At 50.2% G+C, this 26508-nt stretch overlaps 1 protein-coding gene across 3 annotated transcripts in view; it reads right to left on the bottom strand.

Moving 5' to 3' along the window:
* Positions 1-26508, bottom strand: part of RNGTT (RNA guanylyltransferase and 5'-phosphatase) — a 1651651-nt gene that overhangs the window by 1486652 nt on the left and 138491 nt on the right. The window lies entirely within an intron of this gene.

Raw genomic sequence — 26508 nt, 5'->3', positions numbered from 1 at the left:
GGAAGATCACCTGAATCAGAAGTACAGTTTTAGCTGTGTTTTTGAAAATGAAGTTAACTGTCATGGCTTTGGCAGCAGGAACAGCGGTCATGTGATCTTGAGAGCTAGGCTTCTGCCAAACATAAGGTTTAGCGATGCCTTAATAATCAGGCAAACCACTATAGATCAAAATGGATTGTGATGTTTGAGTGGTGACTGTGCCCTCAGAAAACAGCCCCCCCATGCCCCCCAAGATAAGCTGATATGTAAATGCTTTCATGTGACAATTAAAATGACTGATCGGGCAGGAAGAGTGAATTAAATGTATGATTAAAAGACTAATAGTGAAGAAGAGGTTTTCTGGTGGATCAAGTAAGTTTGTTTTTCTACAACTCAATAGAGAACAAATTTAAATAAATGCATTTACATTCAAAGGCTAAGGAAGGAAAGCAAATTGTCTCAAAGCAGTCTGGCGATGAAAACAGCAGAAGATAATCACAGACTAATATAATGTTTTATTTCTTGTCAGCACGCAAAAGATGAAAACCGGATGATATTTAGAATATCTGCGTCTGTATGGTTCTCTCACTTGGAACGCAAATAGCAATTCAATAAACGCAAATATATAGCAAAGTCTGCTAAAGGAGGATCAAATTGGCATTTTCCATGGACAATTCTTTACCTCGTCCAGCAGAAAAAGGGGTTGATTTTCATCAGTTTCAACATAAATGCCCAGTTAGGTGGAAAAGTGCATCTAGGATTTAGACTTTCCATGTCGCCAGTTCTTATGTATACACAACTCGTCTACAGAAACTGGAAACAGGTGCAAGACAACTTGTATCTTAATGGTAGCCTTAAAAGAGTTCTAAGTCTGATTCTAGAAAGTTAATTCTATGTCAGGACCGGAGGCGAGGATTATGCTCTATCTTTCTTTAATTTCAATAGCAGCACTTCAAAGTTAAACAAAAACACTGTTCCCATGAACCACAGGGAACCTAATACAAAACAATAGAGAGTGTCCATGGGCAGACAGTCCAACATCCATGCACCAAATTGGTTGTGGGGAATGTCATGTTCTCATGTGGTAACAGTTTTATGTTTCACTCGCGCTTCACGCGCGCTGTATGCTAATGTTATTTTGGGATCAGCTGGCTTTATTGAACGCGTTAATTTGCAGCGCATTTTTCCTGTCAGTTTCGGTGTCATATTTCCGTTTCTAAAACTTTGCTCATTCTAATCTTATTCCCTTCAGCTGCTGTGCGAGGAAGCCGCTAATCGGTTTTCCCTCGCTCGCTCGGCCGTGGGAGCGTTCTTCCTCCCTAACGGCCGGTTATTGTGGTGCTCAGGCTTGTGGTGTTCTTCCTACCGCTAGAGGGCGCCTGGCGCGCGCCTCATCGGCGAAACGTCTGGCACTCTGCGCATTCCTCGCGCGCTTTTCAATGCCTGAGACGTTTCGCCGAGGAGCCTGCCCTGCCTTCTACACCCGTGTGGTCTGTTGTTCTGTCCTGAGGCAGTGTTTATTTCAACCCCCCCCCCCCCCCCGAGCCTTTTATTGAACGCTCGCTTTGCGAGTCTTTACCTGCCATTAGGCAGCAAGTATTTACCTGCCATTAGGCAGCAAGTCTCTTGGCGATTCCAATCGCCTTGGGGGTGGGGTCTGTATCAGTTTATGCTTTAATAACGCTCTGCAGAGCTAGTATTGGGTCCCATATTGTTGGCAGGGTGCCCTAAGTTTTTCATCGCAACAGGGCTGTGGGTCCCAGGGCTTGTTCCCTTCTAAATCGCGAGCATTGCCCGCACCGTATTCAGGCTGACACCCAGCCCCCTACACTATAGAGGTTACCCTCTTTTGCCCCACTTACCTGCTTGACGCCCTTCATTATTCATGGAGTCTTACGACGAGGAGGCTTATCAGCAGGACGGTCAGTGGGAGGAGGATCCCCTAGCAGATCTGCAAAGGGAGGAGGACTATTATGACGCGGTGGATGATTCTGTCCACAGGGCGGTTGAGCAGGCCATGGGGCCCTTGGAGGATTGCCTTACCCGTAGAATAGAGCAGGCGTTAGCCAGGGCGCAAAACCTCCCTCCGCCCTCCTCCGTTTCCGGTGGTACTCTTGTGGATACCCAGCCTCCCCCTGCCAAACGGCCTAAAGAGACTGGAGTGGATGTGGATGCCTTCGCTCGCCTTAAGCAGGCGCTCTTAGCGAGTAATCCCACACCGGCAACTCCTGCACCTTCGGGGGAGGTAGCAGACAATGCTGAAGACGAGGCTGGCCCATCCCGTCCCTGGCGGTCGTCCCGTCTAGAACCGAATACCGAGGCGCAAAACCTTTGCGCCGACATGTTAGACCCTGATGATATTTTGCATCCCCGCTCCTCGGACTGGGCTCCCTCAGAAAAAGTCGCCCAGTATGTCGCCAGCAGAATCCGTCGGCCGTTAGAGGCCACAGCCAGGAGCTGTCTTAGGGCGGAATGCCCCCGGCCTTCTCTGGAGGGCAAGGTTGCTGCTACACCCGAGATTGACCCCCGCATGGCGACATTCCTGCAAAGGTTTGTCAAGGACCCCAAGCGGGGTATTGAAAGGTCCTGGCGAGCTTGCCAGGATAAACTCCTTGATGTTCTTGGACCTGCCACAAAGATTCTTGATATGGCCGAAGAGGCCAAAGTATCAGGCTCTCTGATTTCTCCTGATACCCTCTCTGCTTGGGCTCAGCGCGTTGTGGTGTTCCTAGGGAACGCCAACTGCGCACTCTCTACGGAGAGACGCCGAAGCTTGCTCATCAAGGTGGACCCCAAGCTTGGCGACCTCGCTGACTCTGAGGCAGGCTCCGTGGCCCAGGGAGGCCTTTTCGGAGAACCCTTTATTAAGGAATTGGGTAAATTTGTCAATACTTTCACCTCGCTAGATAGAGCCCATTCTAACATCAGGAAAGTTTTCCGTCCCTGTGTTTTCCGGGGGGGCCGGACGAGGCAGGGGCCGCTCGTCCGGCCGTCCTAATCAGGGCAGAGGGCAAGGCTCCGGTAATGGCAACTACCAGGATCAAGCCAGATTCTGAAACTTCTACCCGACCAGAGGTCGCAGAGGAAAAGGCAGAGGCGGTCGAGGCAGTGGAGCTTCCAACTCGTCCGGTGAGTGTTCTCCCTTCTTCCCTTCTAAAAGTGGGGGGCCGTCTGGCGCATTTTTTCCAGGCCTGGACTTCTGTCACGGGGGACGGGTGGGTGCTGCAAACGGTCCGAGGGTTCCACATAGACTTCCATGGAGAACCTTTCCAGTCGGCTCCCCCTCGCCCTCTTTCTTTTTCGGCCACCGACATGGCATTGGTCGACCTAGAGGTCTCCGCCTTATTGGACAAGCACGCTATCGTCGAGGCGCGGCCTCACTCCAGAGGTTTCCTCAGCAATATTTTCTTGGTCGACAAAGCCGACGGGACTCAGCGTCCAGTTATCAATCTGCGGGAGTTCAACGAGTGGCTGGTTTACCGCCACTTCAAGATGGAGGGCATGCATCTCTTGCGCGATCTCCTCAGGCCCGGCGATTGGATGGCGCGTCTGGACCTCAAGGACGCTTACCTGGCGATTCCGATTTTTCCTCCTCACAGGAGGTTTTTGCAATTCCAGTGGCGGGACATGGTGTACGAGTTCACCACCCTCCCGTTCGGTCTGTCATTCGCCCCTTGGTGTTTCACCAAGGTTCTTCGGCCCTTGATCTAACGTTTGAGGGCATCCGGCATGCGCATGATCGTCTACCTGGATGACATTTTGATTATGGCCCAATGTCCTCGGGTTTTGTCGGAACACCTTCAAACGGCGGTGAATCTCCTTCAGAGTTTAGGCTTCATTATCAACGAAGCGAAATCCGTCCTGATTCCGGCCCAACAAGTGACGTTCTTAGGATTTGTAATCGACTCGGTGGCAGCCACCCTCAGCCTGCCCTCTCGCAAAATGACCAAGATTCGTCACGAGATCAGAAGGTCCCTCGCACAGTCGCGCCTCTCCCTCCGCCAACTGGCCCGCATAGTCGGTCTTCTCTCAGCCTCCATCCAAGCGATTTTTCCGGGCCCATTGCACTACAGGGCTTTACAACGCCTGAAGGCCCGGCACCTTCGCAGGGGCCTCTCCTACTCCCGGAAAGTCCTCCTTTCGGCCGAAGCCAGAGAAGAATTGCAATGGTGGCTTGCCAATATGGAAGCCTGGATCGGGCGGGCGATCTTCGGTTCCGCGCCCGATATCGTTATCGAATCCGACGCCAGCAGGTCCGGATGGGGCGCACGATGTGGCGAGTTTGCTACCGGAGGTGTGTGGTCACCACAGGAACAGCGGCTTCACATCAACTGCCTAGAACTGTTGGCGGGATCATTTGCGATCAAATGCTGGACCAAAGACTCGGTCCGTTCTTGCGTCCTCCTCAGGATGGACAACGTATCCGCGGTGCGTTACATTAACCACCTGGGGGGGACCCACTCTCGAGCGCTATCCGACCTGGCGGCGAATTTTTGGCAGTATTGCCTCGACCATCATGTTTCCGTCACGGCGGAATACCTTCCGGGCCACAGCAACCAAGTTGCGAATTTCCACTCACGGCATGTTCAGGACGTGAGCTTGTGGAAACTTCATCCGGGGGTGTTTGCGGACCTCCAGAGCATCTGGGGCCCGTTTTCGGTGGATCTGTTTGCATCCCGGTTGGATCACCAGCTGCCCCGGTTCTTCAGTTGGCGGCCGGATCCTCTGGCGACGAGCACGGATGCTTTTCTCCAGGATTGGAGACAGGAGACGGGTTATGCCTTCACCCCCGTTTGCCATGCTAACGAGAGTTTCAGCGCAGGTGCGTCGCCAGGGGGCGGACATTGTGCTAGTATCTCCGATTTGGAGATCTCAGGTTTGGTTTCCAGTTCTTCTGGAACTTTCCTGGGATTTTCCAATCCTACTACCCCGCTTCCCGACTCTTCTCCTTGGTCCCGACGGACTTCCTCACCCGCTCATAGCGCAGGGATCCCTTGCCCTGATGGCCTGGCGGATTACCGGGGACGATGGGCGATCCCGGGCCTTTCGGGAACAGCTGAGAAGTTCATGTCAAGGGCTTGGGCCGATGGTACGGTCAAGCGATACCGATCCACTTGGAGACGTTGGGTGCGTTGGTGTATGCGCCGGAATCTGATCCCGTGGCGGCAGATGTGACTTCAATTGTAAATTTCTTAGCCGCTTTGGCTGAAGACGGGTTGGCTTATAGAACCATCAATACCTTTCGCTCGGCCATTTCGGCCGGCCACTCCTTAGTGGACGGCTCCCCGGTGGGAGAGCACCCTTGGGTTTGTCGCCTTCTCCGGGGCATCCGTCTTTCATTGCCTCTTTCATTGCCATTGGAGCCTCGTTACTCCCAGCTGTGGGACGTAAACCAGGTCCTAAACCTTTTCTTGTCTTGGCAACCGAACCGTTATTTATCTCGGAAGGAGCTTTCTGCCAAATTGGCCATGCTTCTTTGTCTCGTATCTTGTCGACGGGTGTCGGATGTGCGAGCGCTGGATGTCTCAGGAAGGATTTTTACCCCCTTTGGGATTACTTTCACTAGCCGAAGGCGGACGAAATGCGGTACCACCTCCATTTCCTATCTGGCTTTTCCGGACTCTCCTAAACTTTGCGTGGTGTCCTGCCGCAAGGCTTACGAAGAAATGTCGGACGAGTTCCGTCCTCCCGGAGAACGACAATTGCATAAACCGCACAAGGCGGTCTCCTCTCCCACGATAGCCCGCTGGGTTCGTTGGGTAATGCAGGAAGCAGGCATTGACCTCCGTGTTTTTGGGGCCCACTCTACCAGAGGGGCCATGGCCTCTAAAGCGTTTACCCTGGGAGCTCGTCTAGAAGACATTCTCAACGCGGCAGATTGGTCTTCGGACTCCACCTTTAAACGGTTTTATTTCAAACCTGTGCTGGATATGGCACATTTGGTGGTGAGCAAGCTTTAAACGAGCATAATCCTCGCCTCCGGTCCTGACATAGAATGAAAAATTTCCTAGCTAACGTAACGGAAAGTTTCAATTCTATTAAGGACTCTGAGGCGAGGATTATCCCACCCAGGGTATCAGTTCTGGGGATACCTTTCCCACCCTCGTACTGGGGTAAGTAACAGGTCTTCTTCTGAGTTTGCATTTTGCTTGTACCTGTTCAATGTACCGGAATTCTTTCCTTGCAGGACTAAGCCTTAGCCAAGGTTCTCGCTTACGCTGTCCTTTGCTTCCGCAGGCGATTCTGGCAAACAAGATTCGTGAGGATCTGGGACTGGCTGGCCTACAGCATCGAAAGAGGAGGAATGGATAGGGACAGAGGACTACATACCCCCAGGAGCCCTGTGATTGGTGCATGGATGTTGGACTGTCTACCCATGGACACTCTCTATTGTTTTGTATTAGGTTCCCTGTGGTTCATGGGAACAGTGGTTTTGTTTAACTTTGAAGTGCTGCTATTGAAATTAAAGAAAGATAGAGCATAATCCTCGCCTCCGAGTCCTTAATAGAATTGAAACTTTCCGTTACGTTAGCTAGGAAATTTTTCATTCCTGACAAGCAAGTAACCAGAGCATTCCCTTTGATGGGAAAGAGAAGAGGTTCTGTGAAGAGGCTACTAGAACATTAATTCTTTTGACATCAACTAGCATTGGCATAGCCAATAGGTCTCGCCTTTGTGACCTTATATAAGTGTTTATCCATTCAGCAAATTATTGAATATATTACATTGGCTATTAAAGACATCACAGTTTGTGGTAAGTCAATGGCACCAAGAACAAGTAAGTTCTGGAAACTCAAAAAACATGGGTTGGCTAAGTGGATTTATCTGTAACAGGCACTCAAGAAATATTTTGATCATATTTTGCCACTGGCACTGTAGTATGCACAATAAATGAGAAATGCAAGAGAAAAGACTAGGCTTCTGGTTGCAATGGCAACTGAAGGAGCTGGCTAATTCCTCTGGCAAGGCTTGCATCTATTGAAGCATCCATTTGCATAGGCACGAAAATGATTAAGTGCGGGTGAAGAGGCGCACCTTTTTTTTGTTAAAACACAGAATAGCCTCCATACAAGCAATGATGGGTGGAGACGGCATAGCCGGGCACCAAAGCTGAACACGATCAAATTAAACTATGTTTTAGGGGAGATTAAGTAAAGTTGACTGGTGGGAGGTGGGAGGTGGTGGTGGGGGAATGTCTGGGAGCAGACAAAGAAATGTGCTCTCAGGGGATAGTTTTTTTTAAAGAAGAAATGACTGCATGTACTTTGTATTCTAAGCATAGATCGAGTTTGGGGTGACACGAAAGTGCACACGATCTACGAGTGGAAACTCAGGAAGTGATATCACTGCCTGTTTACATACTGCTAATGCTTGTTGATGGAATCCTGCATCGGAGCCATCCACAGCCAAGCCCAATAAGCCTATGTGCACCACAAGCACGAGGCAGACCCAAACAAAAAAACAGGAGTGAAAACCACTCGGAAAAGTATTACAAATAATTAAAAGTCAAAAAAAGAAAAGTACACGCACACACACTCCAAAAAAACATATATTGCAAACTAAAGAAAGAAAATCCGAAGTGAAAAGTATAGGAGTAATGTCAGTAAGAAAGATAAAACTACGTAGGCGCTGGCAGTAAAAGACCAGATTGCAAGTAAAAGAGAAAGCATGGTACCCTGACATATGAGGAATGCAGCTGCCACCCTGCGCGCCGCTGCTTACTCCCGCAGGCAAAACATCATAGGAGTGAACATTACGGTGGGACATGCACTCGCCTTTAGCCATTTTCATGCATTCATTATTGAAAGACCCACGTAAAAGCCAATCCATTGTGTAGGAAGAGTCAGACCCACACGGAGTAAACACAAGAAGCCTCGCAAAGCAGAGCAGCACATGAGCGCTGCTAGGCTCGACCTAAAAATAAACTGGGTTACTTAGGTATACTGGATGTTTCTAAACCTGTATTAGGATCTAGAATTTCTCTCACCTCCAAAGAAAACATGATCTGGTACTCGTTATGATCTGATGAGCACATAGTTTCTCTGTTTCTTTCACAAGTTAGCGTAGGGACAAAATAATTTTGTATCCTACGATAGATATATATATATATATATATATATATATATATATATATATATTTTTTTTAGAGTTTATAGAAATTGAGGACATTCTTAGATTGCTACTACAAGAAATTGAGTTATACTCTTGGAGAATAAGTTCCTTATATTTGGTAATGCCTTATCTGATACAGTCTCTATCTAGCGGCAGATTCCTTACCTTAGAACATCTCCCGGCATCAGACTGGACCAGAAATTTTCAAGTAGTACATCTGCATACCGGCAGGTGGCGTAGTTTGCTAAGCGCCCTATGTGACGTGTGCAGTACCACCCCAGCGCATTGACATCAATTTATTTCGTGACATTTCCACACCAGACAATGTTGATGGACTAACGTGCAGACACTAAAGACCTATAAGGGTTACCCTACATAGAGAAATCTGTTCACAGAGCGAGTAGGATGGGAGGGTCGGTAAGGAATCTGCGGCTACATAGATCCTCTACCAAGGGGTTACTGAAGGTAAGTAACTTATTCATCTGATAGATACCTCTAGCCACAGATTCCTTGCCTTAGACTACATACCCAAGCAATATCTCCCCAGAGTTGGGTCCGCAAACACATTTAGACCAGAAAGTCCCAGATGACCGAACGGGAAAAAATGCCCATCATGACAGACCTGACTGCCAAGGTATTAGTGCTTGGTAAATGAGTGCAGAGATGACGACATCACAGCCTGACAGATGTTCAGGCCAGGGACTTAGCAAGCTAACACAGTGGTGGCAGCCTTGGCTCTGGTGAAAGGAGCACACAAGCCCTCAGGGGCCAGTGGTTAGGAAATTCTAATGCAGAGTACAATCCATGTTGAGAACGTCTATTTCTGCATGGCCTTTCCTTTCTTTACCCCGATGAACCCAATGAAGAGATGATCCTCCACTCAGAACTCTCTGGTACGATCAATATAGAAACGATAATGCTCTATTTGGTTCAAGCAGAGTAGTCTCTCTTTGGAAAGGAGAGGCGGAGCAAAGAAGATAAGCAGTGGGATGGTCTGGCCCACGTCAAAAGTGTCACCACTTTCAGCAGGAAAGAGACCTGTTTCTCAAAAGCAGTTTGACTGGGGGAATCGTTGTGTAAGGAAGGTGCACAGAGAGTGCCTGCAGTTCACTAACCCTCCAGGCTAATGAAATGGCCACTAGAAAAGCTAATTGAATGGTCAAAAGTCATAGAGAGCTATGGTGCAAGGGCTCAAAGGGTGGGCACATCAGGAATTCATGTCCCATTGAGGCATGATGAAGAGTTTCAGAGGGAACATGTGTTGTAGTCCTTTGAGAAAACGAGCCACAACAGGTGACTTAAACAGGAATGACAAGAACACTGATATGGCTGAGAGATACCTTTTAACTGTGCCCAAAGAAAAGTCTTCCTGGGCATATGAAGATCTATGCAACCTACTGGAACACTGGCAGAGCATGATCAATTAGGCTGCCATAGTAGAGTGCTGCAACGCATGGGGAGTCTAAGGGCATAATGTAATGCCCAGGAGAGAAATAAAAGTAGTTGAAAAACTGAATAACACACAAAATGTTCATGTGCCACATTGGTGTTCTTATACTCGCCTATGTATGCTAATCGAAGCATGGATAGAGCATATGAAGATAATGCCACTTTTGCTTTCTTAGGCGTATTAATAATTAGGTCTTGCCATCTTTCAGCTTCATGTTGTTAAGCTCGCCATCATTTGCTACTAACCTCAAATCCCCACCCCTACCCAGCACTCTCCATGCTGCCTCCTGGTAACTCAGTGAAAGGTGAGACCAACTGCTTTGGCCAATGCTCATTCGTTGGATGGACACTCCAGGGCGAGCCCACTATTCAATTCTAGATTCTTTACCGGCAAACAGCATACCTTCAGTGGGGGTGGGGGAGGGAAGGGAGACACCTTCTGAAACCTTTTCGATTTGTGATTTCTGTTCATGCAAGGTCTATCTCTCCCATAAGATAACAATGGAGTTGCCTCATTACATTTTAAAAGTGACATTTCCAAACGGGGCGGATAAATGCAAGGCAATGTACCAAATAGTAGCACATTGCACTTTGAAGACCATCTTGTGAAATCTTGACTTTCTTGATTTTTGAGTGATTTTAGTGATCACTTTATTATATTTCATCTGTGTTTAATTATAGTGATTTTGTAAAGGGGAGCAGGAGGCCTAATTTTGATAACGTGGCACAGGAATGGGGGTTACGGGCTGTGCCCGTCCGCACCCGAACGCCACCTGTCGCCAAGACCCCGGCCCAAAGCACAGGCAGTGTAATATTGGTAAGAAATTAGGTAAGATTGGGCGTAAGGCCACCTATGAAAATGTTTCAATGATACCCTGTACTAATTACATTCCATCTCCTTTGGAGTGTCAGATTTCCTGCTTTAGTTGCGATTTTTTATGCAGAAGGATGAATTGGTGAGTTTGAGAGTGATGGGGTGGCTGATAATGGTAGCAGTGGTGAGCTGGCAAAGAAGGCTGGCATACGAGCAACCAGGCCTTGGAGGAAGATTAACCCTTTGAATTTCCACTCCACCTTCCACCTCTCTGACAAAGACATGTTATTATATTAATGAAGCTTTAGCTAGCGATCACAATTCTCTTACTAAAGCTTTTGATGTAGTAGCTCCCCTCAAAACCAGCAATAACAGAACCAGTAAACAAACATCAAGTGCCTTGGTATATGGCAGAGAAGAGAAGTGAAAAAACTGCCTGTAAAAGATTGGAAAGGAGGTGGCGCAGGACTAAATCCCCCGACAGAACGGCATACAAACTAGCCCTTCTAATGTACCAGAGGAAGATTAGGGAGGCGCGCTGATATCATCAGCAAGATCGAGCAGGGTGGCAACTCTACGAGAGAACTATTTAAAGTACTAAATTAATTTACTAAGCCAGCTGCCTCCAAGTTAGCAATACTGGTCTTGCAAGAGTCATGCGACTCGCTGGCTGACTATTTTGATAAAAAGATCCCCAGATTATAGAAGGATTTTTCAACATTGGCAGCAAGGCCAGTTGAACCTGCTAACTATAATCTATTACCATCCAAAGACCTAGTCTTTTTGGGAAAGTTGGAAACTATTTCTCAAGAATAGGTGCAAGATATGCTGGGGGGGGGCGTGGCCAGGCGCCGAACGAAATGGCCGCCTGATTCCTGAGCTCCGCCGGGACCGTTGGTGTCCTCTATCATCCGACATTCATTCGAGCTGCGGGGCTGGTCAGTGAATGCCCCCCGGCTCCCCCAGGGCCCAGTGATCCAGCGGAGCGCTTTTGCGGACCCCGAGGACCCTCGGAGGGCTTGAAGCAGCTGCAGCGACCGACGGCGGCGGCCGAGTGCATCGCTCCGGAGCTACGGGGCAGCCCCCTTTCTACTTGGAGCCCCGGCTTCGGCCTGACGCGTGCGGCACGCGGAGGGGCGCCGCCGAGGACGGCGCTGTTCCCCCAGCGGAGCCTGGGGGCCGTTGGCTTCCTGCAGCCTGCCATCGGTGACTGAGGGCCGAACAGCGAGAGGAGCGGAGTGCGGCTGCAGGGGCCCTGCGTGTCTGGCGATGAGACAGGAGGCGCCGTGATCTCGGCGGTGGGCCGCGAACCTCCGGATTGCTTCGGCAGGGGCAAGGACGTGAGACCAGCCGGGGCAGTTGCTTTGGGGTGACACGCGTGGCCCGCCGGCTTGGGCCCCTGTTCATTGCCGTTGGTGCGACCTGGGCGAACGATCTTAGGCCCGAAAGGCGACTGAGGCTCCTGACCAAACAGCGGACGCCCAAGGTTCGCCTGGGGGGCCCCCCTACCCGGCGATTCGACCAGGGGAGTGCCGGCGGTGCCGGGATTGCGCCCGACTACACTTGGACGACCGGAGCTGGCGCGGCCCCCTGCGGGCGCCTCCGAGCGAAAGGGGCAAGGGGGACGCTGTCCCCGGAGGTACCGGCGGCGCCATGCGGCCTAAAGGAGGAGCCGCGACCCAGTCAAACAAACTGGACAACTACACAGTGGCCAAACCGGCGACACAACCTGGTGGGACGGCGAAGGAGGCGGCAGGCCAGGCGGAACCCTCCCTGACGTCCATCATGGCCGCGATTCAAACCCTGGGCACCAACCTGGAGACGAAAATGGACAAGATCACAATAGAAGTTAACTTGCTCCGGGCTGACTTGGGGACCACCACCGACCGCTCTAAAACCAATGCAGCTGACATCGTCACCCTGCAGGAATCCGAGAAGCGGCTCACCGGGAGGGTTAACGAACTCATCCACCAGCATAGACTGCTAGCTTCGCGACTCGACGAGCAGGAAGGCCGGGCCCGGAGAAGTAACATCCGTGTGGTAGGTGTGGCGGAAGGCCTTGAAGGGGACTGTATGGAACTCTTTATCGAGGATTTGATCCTTCAACACCTTAAACCCAAGAGACTGTCTAAACTGTTCACGGTCGAGCGGGCGCACAGGGCCCCTATCCCGAAACCCAAACCCGGGGCCTTCCCGCGAACGATCATCGCCAAAATCCTAAACTATCGAGACCGCGATGCAATTCTCCAGGCGGCTAGGCAACACGGGGATTTGAAGTACGAGGGCGCCACTGTTCGCTTTTTCCCAGACTTCACGCTCCAGGTTCAGCAGGAGAGGCGCTCCTTTCAGGGGGTGAAGGCGGCGCTCCGTAACCGCGGGATTCGGTACATGATGTTCTTTCCTGCCAAATTGAAGGTCATAGCTGGTGGCAAATCCCATTTCTTCACATCGCCTGCGGCGGTGCAGGAGTGGCTGGACTCAGAGGATACGTCCCGGGACCCACGGCGCGATGGTGAACAGCGGAGAAGTGGGGGGAACTCCTCCCCCGGGTCAGCGACGGGGCGAGTGGACAGGGGAGAGCAGAGCCAGCGGTCTTGGCGGTCAAGATCGAATAGTCCTCGTTGGGACACGCCTAGAGACGACGCAGTGAGATGAGCCATGGACGCTCGACATAGAAGCCATCGGACAGTAAAGTATTATGGTTGTTAACTGTGAGACTGGCATGCTCCATGAGGAGCTTAGACTTTAACGCCTGGGGTTGCTTAGCCGGGCTCCTTATGTAGCAGATGTTTTGAGGACCTGGGGGCTGTGTTACCTGGGCACCACGGGCGGGCGGTCAGGATTGGGCTGGCTCACGACCTTCCCACGTAAGTTCCTCGGTGGGCTCTCACCGGGGTAGGGTTAGGCGACAGGCGCTCTGCTAATTGGGGTGGTGGGTAGTTTTGAGCCCACGGAGCAGGGGGCAGGGAGGGGGGGGTCTGTTGGGCAAGGGGTGGCGGGAAGGTTGGGGGTTGTTGAGTTGGGGGGGGGGGGGAGGGGGGAGTTTATGGTCACACGAACTAGGTCATCACTGCGGCAGCCGGAACATTGGGGTGGTGGGACGAGGCACCCTGCAGAGCAAGGGCGATGGATAACCGATGGGAGAAGAGTCTAAAAGTCCTAAGTTGGAATGTCAATGGGTTGGGGGACAGGCTTAAGCGCACTATAGTCCTGCAATTCCTCAAACGGCACCAGCCGGACGTGGTGCTGCTGCAAGAGACTCATTTGATGGGTAATGTCTGTCAGGCACTGAATAGATATGGCTTCATGCTGGCGGCGCACTCTGGCTTTACATCTGGTTCCCGGGGAGTGGGGATCCTCCTGCGGCGCTCACTGCCTTTCCATATAGACCTGGTCAAAACTGATCCGCAGGGCCGTTTCACGGCTGTTTCTGGACGGTGGGAGGGACGCACACTTACCCTGCTTTCCATATACATCCCGCCTGGCCTCCAGGCCCGGGCCTTCGCGGATCTGGGGGCGCTACTCCTTTCCCTTCCCGGGGGTCAGTTGATGCTAGGCGGGGACTTTAACGCCGTGGTGTCAGGAACCCGTGATAGGCAGCCGCCCCGGGACCTCCCTCGAGGGCAGGGGTGGTTGGCGGAATTTATTGACAGCTTCGGGCTCACAGATGTTTGGCGGCTGCTCCACCCTACAGACACCCACTTTACCTTCTTCTCGGGGTCGCACCACTCCTTCTCACGACTAGATTATATCCTTACCCTCCTGCAGCCCGATATGACAGTCCGGGAGACGGAGCTCCTGCCTAGGGGTATCTCCGACCACTCACCTGTCCGTACACACATCGTCTTTGGCACTCACCGGGAGGGAGGGATAGTGCCCGTGAGCGCTTGGCAATTGAAAAATGAGGACACCAGGAAACACGTGTCCGACTCAATCTCCCAGTACTTTGATGATAATTTTGGCTCCGTAGACTCCCCGGTCACCCTATGGGAGGCATTTAAACCCGTGATTAGAGGGGAGGCGCTCTCGGTCATAGCGGCACGACGTCGGGAGCGGCGCCTGCAGGTTACCACGATTGAGGCGGAATTGGAGGCTCTGGAAGGGGAGGCGACTGCGGGGGGGGGTTGTGAAGCTAGGCACAAACTGCAGCTGAAGGCGGCGGAATATAGGGCTCTGGTCACCCAGGAGGCTCAGACAGTGGCTCAACATAAGCTTGGCACGATCTATGATCAGGGAGATAAAGCGGGGAAATTGATAGCCTGGCTGGAGAAAAAACAACAAGCCAGCAAGGTGGTGCCTGAAATACGCACCGAGTCTGGGACTGTAGTGACAGAACCCAGGGAAATAGTTAGCCAATTCGCGAGACACTTCCAGCGGGTCTATCGGAGTGAGTCTGATAGGCCGGAGGAGGACTCCAGGGTCCTCTTAACGGACATTCGCTTGCCCTCCCTTTCGGAAGAAGATCGTGAAACTATGGATGGCCCGATCACCGAATCCGAGCTGCAGCGTGCAATAGGGGAACTTCGCCCGGGAAAGGCTCTCGGACCCAACGGCCTTCCGATAGAGCTTTACAAACTCCGTCCGGATGTCACGAGCAAATACTTGAAGCTCATGTTCGATCGAAGCAAGGAAAGTGGGGTCCTACCCCGCGACCAGCGCATCGCGACTATAGTGGCACTCCCTAAGGACGGGAGACCCAAGGACTCCTGTGCCTCCTACAGGCCAATTTCGCTCCTCAATGCGGAGCCCAAAATACTGGCAAAGACGCTTGCCAACAGGCTTAAGGCAGTGCTTCCCTCACTGGTCCATCCGGACCAGTCGGGATTCATGCCTCACCGTAACACGGCCCTCAACATCAGACGGTTGCACGGTGTTCTGGGGCAGCGCCACAGACTGCAGGAAGACGCAGTGGTGGTCTCCCTAGACGCCACGATGGCCTTCGACACCTTAGAGTGGCCATACATGTTTGCAGTTCTGCATAAATTCGGATTTGGACCTCAATTTATAGCCTGGGTGCGTCTCTTATACACCGAACCCCTAGCGCAGGTACTGGTTAATAACAAATTGGCCGAGGTGTTCCCGCTTGCCAGAGGGACTAGGCAGGGCTGCCCCCTCTCTCCTCTTCTCTTTGCCCTCTCCCTTGAGCCGCTCGCGGCCTGGATCAGGCAGGACGTAGATCTCAGAGGTATAGCGTGGACGGAGGGGTGGGAGGATAGAATATCCCTCTACGCCGACGACATTCTCTTATACCTTTGCAGGCCGCGCAGGTCCCTCATAGTGGCACTCGACATATTTGCGAGTTTTGGGCGTAATTCTGGCTTCCGGATCAATTGGGCCAAATCACATCTTTACGTCTTGCGGGGCGACCCCCCGAGGCTCCCTGACGCGTGCCCTATCAGGGTGGCGGACGACGGCTTCCGGTATTTGGGAATATTCATCACGACTGACAAGACCCTGTTATACGAGCGCAACCTCAAGCCACCGTTGGTTCGGCTGCAGAGGGAGGCCAAGGCCTGGCAGCGCCTGCCAATGTCGTTGTTGGGTCGGGCAGCCTTATTCAAGATGCTGGGGTTGCCACGGTTCCTCTATGCGTTACAAAACTATCCCGACTTAGTCCCTAACACCTACTTTGCGGCGATAGAGGCGGCGCTGCGGGACCTCCTATGGGCAGGGTCGCCCCGAATCTCGCTGAATAAACTCACGTTGGGGTGGTACGACGGCGGTATAGCCCTTCCCGATATTCGTAAGTATTACTGGGCGGCCCATCTCACAGCGATAAATCACGGGACATATGGTGACGGGAACGACCCAGCCTTCGGTATGGATCGGTGGCTGCTTCCCGGTGGGAACTATGAGAGAGCACTCTACTCTAAACGAGGTACGCACAACCTCACGGGTCCTACCCTTCACTCGGTTCAAGTCTGGCGCATGGCCCAGAGGAAGCTCGGATGGGAGGGAGTCCTAACACTAGCCACGCCGCTCTGGGCGTCTGAACAATTGGGTAATCTTGGACGCACTAAGGGCTTCCGCAACTGGGACCTTATAGGCATCTCCCAAATCAGAGACATCTGGGGCCCCGCGGGGGTCCGTACGTTCGCCCAACTGCAGGACACATATGAGCTAGTGCACACTGAATACTTCAGATACCTGCAGGTGCGGCACTCCTTACAGGCCAATATTCCACCCGACACTAAGCCGCCGCAAGCCTCCCCGCTGGAAGATAGGTTACTGGATGGGTACCTCCCAGAACACGCCATCTCCCTCACATACAAAAAACTAATTAACAACCCCCCTGATCTGCTGCTGCCCCTTAGAGAAAAGTGGGTCGCTGACGGGCTTGAGATAGATGATGAGGAATGGCTCTATGCGTTAGCCTCCCCTAGGGAGGTCGCGATATCTGCCCGGCTGCGCCTGATCCAACTCAAGCTGCTACACAGAATCTATTTCTCCTGTACTAGGTTGCACACCATGGGCAGGGTTGACACAGTTCTTTGTAGGAGGGGATGTGGGGGGACGGGCACCTTCTTCCACGTGTTGTGGGACTGCCCCCAGATTCAACGCTATTGGAGGAGGGTGGTGAAGTGTATGGAGGAGGTATGGGAGGTGGAAATTCGCCCGGAGGCCAAGAGGTGTCTCCTGAACATCTGGGAGCCAACGGACCTGCCACCGAGGGGTAGGCTCTGGGTGACGCTTGGTCAAATGGTGGCTAAACGGAACATTGCCAGACTCTGGGGAAGCCCTACTCCACCAAGACTCTCGGACTGGCACGGCGACATGGACTGGTGCATGCTGCGAGAAAAGACTGTATATATTGCGAGAGGGTGCCCCAGGAAATGGGGGGGAAGTATGGTCCAAATGGAATGACTTTAGGGGTGGCATTTGTGAGCCGCCTGCAGTCGAGCAGGATGATGCAGGGGCTATATAGGACTCCCACGTTTCAGTGGCTCCCGGGGCTGAGGTGGGGTGCCGCAGCCGCCCATGGGTACAGAGTATATCTACGGTACGAGTGGTGACTGGTTCTAGGGAAGTTTGGGGGGAGGGGGGGGGGGGGGGGAGTAGTTGCTCGTTCGGCGCCGTTGGGAGCTCTCCGTTTGTTTATGGTTTACATAGGAAAAATGAGGCCTGCATTATCCTTCTTTCACTGTGATGCGAATGCACTTTCTAGCGCCGCCGTACCCCCGGGTTGACGGCACTGGGCTGTGTTAGTTAAGACAAAGTGCATGAATGCAATATGCGGCCGGCCCGAAGGGTTGTAGGCCAAAGCTGTGTATCGTAAACATAACAATAAAGGTCTTTTAAAAAAAAAAAAAAAAAGATATGCTGGGGAAGGTTAAATCTGGCTCTCCATCGGACTCCTATCCGACTTACAGTCTCCTCTTTGTCAACTATGTTAACTCCCTACATTACAGATGCACTTAATTTATCCTTGGAAACAGTGAAATTGCCACAGGATTGCAGCATTTGTTGTTCCCATCTTGAAAAAAGCAAATACCGACCCTATGAGCATGCAAATGATGGCTCATTTCCCTCCTTCCTCTTCTTGGTAAAGTCTTGGAGGGTCTAGGACCAACCAACTCTCTAAATATTAAGAGGAGAACTGCACACTAGACAGCTCAAAATCAGGTTTTAGAACTTACCACAGCATGGACACTGCCCTTTTATCAGTCATTGATTTCGCCAGGATACTACTGGATGAAGGCACTCCGGCAATGCTGGTATTACTTGTTTAGTCAGCCGCCTTCGAAACGATCTCCCATTCCATTGTAAATCTGAGACTGTATGAGATAGGCGTATGTGGGAAGACCTTAGCTTGGATTAAGGACTTCCTGGCTGACAGAAATAAAGGTCTCAATCCACCCCTTCAAATCTAGAACAGTTACTATTGATACAAGAATTCCTCATGGCTTTTCCCTGAGCCCTACCGTCTTCAATATGTATGTGACTCTGCTTGCAAAGATTGTTAGGGTATGTGATTTCAAATAATATTCTATGCAGATAGCATCCAATTGTTAATTTCATTTGGGCTAGCTCCCGAGGCTTCCAAAGTTAGATATATTGAATGTATGAGAAGGGTGGCAGCTTGAATGAGCTTCAACTGCCTATAACTGAATGGAGGAAAGAATGAAATCCTCCCGTTTGGTAAAGCACAGGAATTCTGGCCCAAAGATTGGTAGCCAAAAGAATTTGGTCCTGTACCTTGTTCCAAGAGTGTGGTAAAAAACGTTGGCTTTTGGTGGATAATCGCTTATCAGTGAAGGAACGGGTTACCTCCATTTGTGATAGCTGGCTCAACACTTTGCGTTTCCTCAAAAAAGTTTTTCCTTGGCGTCCAATGAGTTCCACTCTGATCCAGCCCCTCATTACAAGCCGCTTGGACAACAGTAATGAGCTTCTCTTGGCAACCAATGAGACTCTCCTTTCTAAACTTCAGGTGGTACAAAATACTGTGGCTCGATTAGTATGCAAACTTCCTCCTGACTTCCCCTCTGTACCCAACTTAAAAGCACTACATTGGCTGCCAATTAGAAAACGTAATTTGTCTCATGCACAAATTACTCCTGGGAAACCGCCCCTCCTGAAGATTTGCCTACTACTCTCGTAGTTACGCACTAGCGCCAAGCTACTCCTTCGGGAGTGAGTCGCCTGCGTTATACAAGCCCTTATAACTAACATACGTTCATATTTTGATGACTCTGGAATCACAATTTAAAGTCCTAACTTATGGTGAAGTAGGATTTTAAATTGCAATTCTGTAAATGCCACCTTTAGAAAGTTGGCATTTTCTTGCCTTTGCCATTTAGTGTCTGCAGTCTGTCCCTGGTCACATGACTGGTTGTAGCTGAAGGTGTGCTTTGTGTATCCCTCCTAGACAGCCACACACAATAGGGAACGTAGGTGTGCCTGGATGGGTCATCACTGGCAGGATGGGAGGGAGGAGCTAGGCACCACATTCCTTACACCCCAATAGGCTGCATCTTGCCTCCACACAAAGGGCTGTTTACACCCTGTAGTTAATCTGGAACCAGAGCCAAGGAAGGTAGAATGCCTGAAGACTTCAAAGGGAAACCGCTAGAAGCTTCTCCCCTACTTCAAAGGCACAACTGAGTATAAATACTGGACCCTCAGACACCAACTCTTCAGTACACTTCTGGACCTGTGGATACTCAGCCAGGAAGAAGAACTGCTGTGCTGCTACAAGGGCTGCCACTCTGCTGGTCTAAATGGACTGCTGGCCTCTTGCCTGGGGAAGAAGAACTGGACCTGCAACTTCACCTTGAACCGAGGACCCCGGAGTGACTCCAAGGGCTAGTCTGCTGGTCTCCTGATCTGAGCCGCAGGGACATAAAGGCTCCCCAACCAGCTCCTGGACCAGCTTCAACAGTCTGTCTTTTCGCACAGCAGCATCGACAGCCCACAGGGGATCTCTAGCAAGAAGCGCCAAACTGCCTGTGACACCCAGCCTGCTCAATGAACGACGCCGACAACCGCCGCAACGTCCTCCTTGGTCCCCGCACCACTCTTTAACACAAACTGAACTCTTGCCACTAAACTTGAGAAGGTAAAACTTCAGAGACAGGGACTCCTCCGGAGCCCTCTGTGAAGAGTTGCCTGTGATTGGCCAGGTCTTTGCAGCTTACTACCAACACCTCTATACAGCGAAACCGGCCCCCTAGCGTAAGGCTAAATTGCCCCTAATTAAAGATATTCTGTTGCCCTCTATTCCTGGCTCTTTGGCCCGGGAACTTGATCAGCCTTCAACGGCGGATGAAATAGGCTTGTCCTTCCTCTGACCTCCAATCAGGCAAGACCTCCAACCAGAGTTTTTTCAGTGATATCACACCCATCTGATACCCCACCTGTTGGCCCTCCACACGGAAGCATCAAACCGTGGCTATTTACCTCCAGATTTAGACAATGCCACTATCGTGGTTATACCAGGTGGACTAGCACCTGGACCACTGCTCACCTTACAGGCCGATCTCCCTTATTAAGATGGAGATGAAGATCTTCACAAAAGTCTTGGCGACTAGGTTGGTCTGGACACTGTCTTTTATAATCCATCAGAACCAGTGTTGCTTCATGCCGGGCAGGAGCACCCAATATTGCATTCAAAGAGTGAAGCTAGCCCTTTCTCAATCCAGCCGCATGGGGGAGGAGGGGGGCTCCTTAGCCTTCCTTCTTGCTGACTTTCAGAAGGCATTAGATTCTGATTTGTGGCAGTTTCTGGAAGCCATACTTCAGCTGGCTGACTTTGGGCACTTCTTCCGTAGACTTGGGGGTCATCTGTACAATGTCCCTACCGCCCAGGTCTGCGTCAATGGAGTCCTTTTCCGATCCGTAGAGGCACTCATCAGGTTTGCCCTCTGTCCCCCTTACTGTTTGCCCTTGCAATAGAGCCTCTAGCGCGCCTTATAAGGTGTGATGCTCGAGGTCGAGGATGGCAGTGGGAGGGAGGCGTGGAGGACCACATTGCCCTATATGCTGCTGATGTTCTACTTTTTCTCTGGGACCCTCAGTCTTGGGGCCCAAGATGCCTTGAGATCCTTCGCCTTTATGAGGAGGCCTCAGGTTTGCAGATCAAGGTTTGCAAGTCGCTCTTGGTGCAGATTACCGGTGACGTTGCTGGCCATGTCTGGTGCCCTGAGGGGCCGGTGCGGCAACACTACTTCAAGGTATCTTGGAAATCACATCTCTGCTCTCCTGGACCTGGCTTGGTCTCTCAATTTTCAACCCCTTGCATTGGCCTTGGATAGGGACTTACTATGGTGGAGTCGCCTGCCGCTGAACTCGATGGGCCGCATTGCCATATTCAAAATTGTGTGTCTCGCTCGCTATCTCTATGCTTTAGAGAATTTCCCCCATTCAATCCCTTGGACGTTGTTTTGATTGCTGGCCTCGAAGAGGACGGCCTTCTTTTGGGTAGCATGCGGCACAGAGTGGTTTATGCCTCTTCGATGATAATTATGGGTACTACCTTGCTGCACACCTGGTGTCGACACATCAATGGTTTCCAGGGGGGTGGGGTGATCCCGCATATCATCTTGAATTGCACCTCATGGGTCACAACAGTCTTCTTGGTCTACACTATGGCAGTCTGTTATCCCCTGCTATTCCCTCCTGTACCCAGGCGACGTTGCTTTACTGGAGAGCGACCCTGTGCTGACTTGTCGCCTTACTGGCATGACGGCGCTGTGGCAGGGCACCTGGCTCTGGCAGGTGTTGAGTTTTCAGGAGTTCACGGATAGGACAGTAAGCACCTCTTTGGGTGGATGTTCACCGTGGGGGGCATTGATGTCATTTCAGGAGCTGTGGGACCAATACTGCCTTTTCCACACACAGCTCTTTTTTTACCGTCAGCTACATCATAAATCAAAATCAGGCTTTGTTCCAAAAATCTCATGCCCATTCCATGCTTCCAAATTTTACGGCCACAACATCAGTTCTTCCCTTGACTCTATGTTCACCTGTATCCTTTCTCCATACCATAAGCCTACTGCTCATGCAGCCCTCTTTAGTCTCTGCAATGCCCTGTAATGCAAATGACCCGATAACACTGCCTTAATTGAGGATGAAAGAAGGCTAATCACCCAAGCAAAACCCCTCAGAGTTATACACTCTTCTTTTATTACTTTCCTTATGTCCTCTCTTACCTTCTTTATTTTCTTTACAGGTAACCGCAATTGGAATCTTTGTGTATCCACAATAAAACCTAAGCACTCAAGCACTCAAGAGCCTGGCTTGGAACAACAACCAACTTCTCCACAATAATTATGAAACCTAAAGCTTCCAGAAGATCCCTTACCATAACCAAATGGTTCCTCAAATCTTGTAGACACCGATTCATTATAAGAATGTTATCCAGGTAAACAATCAATCTTACATCTCTATTTCTCAAATATCCTATTACAGGCCACAGCACCTTCGTAAAGCATCATGGGGCGGGTCACAACCTGAAAGGAAGACATCAAACTGGAACCATTGACCCTTCTATCTCAATTGCAATAAATTCTGGCCGACAGGATTAATAGGAATCATTAAATATGCGTCCTTGAGATCCAATTTCACCATCAAATCTCCTTGCAACAACAGGTCTCTTAAAAGATGGATACCTTCAATCTTGAAATGTCTGTACGTTACAAAATGATTCAAGTCTCTAAAGTTCACCACCGGTCTCCACCCTTGATCCTTTTTTCCTACCAAAAACAGGGTACAGACAAGCCTACTTCATCTTCTGCTACTCGTGCAATTGCATGATTTGCCAAAATTTGCCTCACTTCCTCTGTCACAATTTCCTCCAAATTATTTTGGGAACTCAACTCCCTTGGTTCCTTGCTCTGATAAGGCTGCTATCTGATAACCTATAACAGTTTAAATAACCCATGGGTCGTATCAGATCTTTTCCCACTGTTCTCCAAACAATCCACCAATGCCTTCTTGATAGAACCAAAATTTGTCCTCACTCACCTTAGCCTGTGGACAAATTTTGTCAATGTCCTCTAGCTCTCGAAGACGTTGCCCGGCCTACTCTCCAGCTTCAGGGGTAAAATTCTGCATTCTGTCTATAGTATACTCCACCTTGGTAACTTCTTTGGTTGCCTGAGTAATAGATGTTATAATACACACGGCTGGGATGTTGCCCTCTCCACCCAGCCCGTCCATCAAAACTGCTCCCTGAGAACACCATCATATTGAACTGCCTTTTCAAGGCTTGTAAATGTCTGTACATATTTCCAATTTTTTTCACCATTCCTTCCCCGAACAAGAGCCCTTTCGCCTATTCAAAAGATGCTTTGACACCAAAATCCCCCAACTTAGGGTTAATATGCATCAGGATGGTCTTACGCCTCTCAACCAGTAAACTAGCATTGGCATTACCAATAGAACATATAGTCCTCTGGCACCATCCCTGTATCAAGTGCATATCCACATCCATCCCCATTAGACATGCTTTTGCCACTAAATCAAAACTTCTTGCCACCAGGCCAATAATAACCAACACTTTGTCCTGAAAGGACTTAAGGGGCTTCTCCAGCCCCTTCCTTAGAACCTTACCCAGTTTAAATAAATATGTGATCATCTCTGGATCGATATTGTGCGTCAATGACCTTCTCTATATTGGGAGTGAACATTCTTCCTGCATTACATTCCTTTCCTCTTTTTCTAATGGTATTCTCAATCATAGCTTAATGTAATCTGCCACGTGTTCCACAGGCCAGCAATCTTAGCATCTAAGGTATTTTATCTCCCACAGGTCAACACATTTCTCACTTATTTGGTTCAAAACCATGTTTTTTTTCTCTTCTTCGTCTTTAATTTCTCATTAATCTCCTCATGCAACCCATCCTTATAATCTAAATCCAAAATATATTCGTAAATATCCGAATGATCATAATTCTGGTCAAACTCATGAAGTTTACCATCATCCAACAAAGTGCTTGACTACCCATCCTGCATGCCCCTTCGGGCATCTACTCCCCTTGATCCGCTAGAGACTTCTTTCTCAAAACTATCCACAACGTGTTTCCTCTTATTTACACATTTACCTCCTGGACCCCTTAGACCTTCTCCTTCTCTCTCTGAAATGAAAAAGTGCTCATTCTCTTCATGACTTCTGTCTGACCTTTAAGTCTTCATTACCTCCTTCACCGTCTCCTTAACTGCCAACTGCAGCTCCTGGGAGACAATCGTTTCAAATCAGGTCTTCTTGAGATATTTGAGCAGACACTTACTCTGTCATCTTGCCAACAATTAACCTCTGAAAGAGAAAATTCTCTATTTTTTTTTTATTTAATCAAATATTAATCTCTTCTTTAACTCAATTACATATTATCTATTTTCCTTTTATGAATTAAATTCACTGTTATATATAATTTTCTTCTCAAATGATTTCTCCTCACTGTACCACTATAATGGCCTCAACACCTTTCAGTGCACTGCTGATCAACAACAGATTCAGAAACGCAAGGTTGGCTCTAGCGCGCGTCTTTTCTCGGATTAAAATGGCCAAATTCCATTAGAAACATGCACTCTGTGCACACCAGCCAGCTATAGGCCGCCAGCTAACTCACAAGATGTTCTGTACTCAACCAAGATGGCAGCGCATCGCATGAGTCATTGTAGCTTTTTTCGGTGCATGGCAGTACCGTAGCGCTGCCTCTAACCAGTCAAGAAGGCAAAGTACGATTGTCAAAAAATGATCAAAACAGCCTATTTTCCTCAAATCTTTTAATTTTTTATTTTTTAAAGACCTGCAATACCTTAGATTTCTTACATATTACGATCCCTCAAGCATAATAAAACCTGCTCAATGGCTCAAACATCTGAAACCTCAAAAAATGAACTGTTCACATGTTCTCTTATTAAATTAACCCTAGGAGGAACTAGCAGGGTCATATGCTTAGCAAACAGGGCTGCTCTTTATCCCTACAGGATTACTACTCCTCCTCAGTTCTGAAAGCTTCGACTGCAAATGTAACACCACTTCTAAGACCATAGACTAGATTTTGGACTCAGGCAAGAATCCATTGATCATGAAGCAAGCAAATGATGGTCTCTACATGACTATCATTTCACTAGCTTCCCCGGGAAAGGATGTTTTGATGTAGCAACATTGCAAGGCCACTCACCTAGGCCTCCGTTAACCCTTTCAGTGCTCATGACGGAATGGTTCCATCATGAGCACAAGTTCTAGTGTGCTCATGACGGAACCATTCTGTCATGAGCACATGCTCAGGAAATCCCACTGCTGCAGACAGCAGAGGAATTTCCCTTTTTTTTTTGTTGCCTGGGGAGGTGGGGAAGAGCTTCCCCAACCTCCCCAGGCCGATTTTTGTATTTCATTGAAATGACGATTGCGTGCATGGCGCGCGATTGTCATTACAATGAAATCGAAACTGAAACTTAGTTTCAGTTTCTCACTTTCGGTGCTTGTGGGGCTATCTCAGCCCCCCGAGTAACCGAAAAAGATGGGAGAGGTATTGTTGGAAAGGGGAGGATCTCCCCTTTCCAATGGTACCCTCCCCAAGCAGAGATCCACCCACTAGCACCAGGGAGGCGGGAGCGGCTCCTTGGGCAAGGGCATTTGCTCCGCCCATTTTTTTTGGGCACTACAGTCTTTCTGCCCCCCCCGGGTTGAGGGGGAGGGCAGAATACCCACTAGACACCAGGGATTTTTTTTTTGTTGACGTTGGCATGGGGGCTGCCCAAAAAGGACTTGGTAATGCCCCCACCCCACCCAATTGTCAGTCTTTCTGACAAAAGTAGCCCCCAATCTGCCCCCCCGGGGGGGCAGTAAGCCCACTAAAAACCAGGGATTTTTTTTTTTATTGATGTTGGGGTGCGGGCTGCCCATAAAGGGCATGCCAATGGTCCCACCCCCCAGAGAAATGTCAGTCTTTCTGCACCCCCAGGGGTCAGATGGGGCAGTAGCCCCCAATCTGGGGGGGGGGGGGTGGCAGAAAGCCCACTAGACACCAGGTTTTTTCTTTTTATTGACGTTGGGGTGGGTGCCGCCCAAAAAGGGCATGGAAATGCCCCTCCCCACAGAAATCTCAGTCTTTCTGCCCTCCATAAAGGGCATGCCAATGTCCCTCCACCAGGGGGCAGACTGTGGCAGTAGCCCCCCAATCTGCCCCCCAGGGGGGCAGAAAGCCCACTAGAAACCAGGGATTTTTTTCTAATTGATGTGGGAGGCGGCTGTCCAAAAAGGGCATGACAATGCCCCCACCCCCCTCCAGAGAAATTTCAGTCTTGCTGCCCCCCAGGGGGCAGACGGGGGCAGTAGCCACCAATTTGCCTCCCGGAAGGGCAGAAAGCCCACTAGAACAGGGATTTTTTTTGTTTTTTAATAATGTTGGGGTGGGGGATGCCCAGAATGAGCATGATAATGCCCCCACCCCAAAAACAATTACCACAGTCTTTCTGCCCTCCCCTGAGGCATATTGGGGCAATAGCCCCTTATCTGCTCCCCACCCCCCAGAAAGCCCACTACGCCTTAGGATTTATTTATTTTTAAATTCAGGGGTGAGATCAGCCCAGAACGGGCATTCCAATGCCCACATCTCCCCAAAAAAATGCCACAGTCTTTCTGCCCTCCCCCGGGGGGCAATGAACCCCTGATCTGCCCCCGGGGGTGGCAGAAAGTCCAATAGGCG

This window comes from Triturus cristatus, chromosome 6 (assembly GCF_964204655.1).
Source record: "Triturus cristatus chromosome 6, aTriCri1.1, whole genome shotgun sequence".
NCBI lineage: Eukaryota > Metazoa > Chordata > Amphibia > Caudata > Salamandridae > Triturus > Triturus cristatus.
Note: the sequence above shows the minus strand (reverse complement) of the source record. Positions and strands in the feature narration are given on the sequence as shown.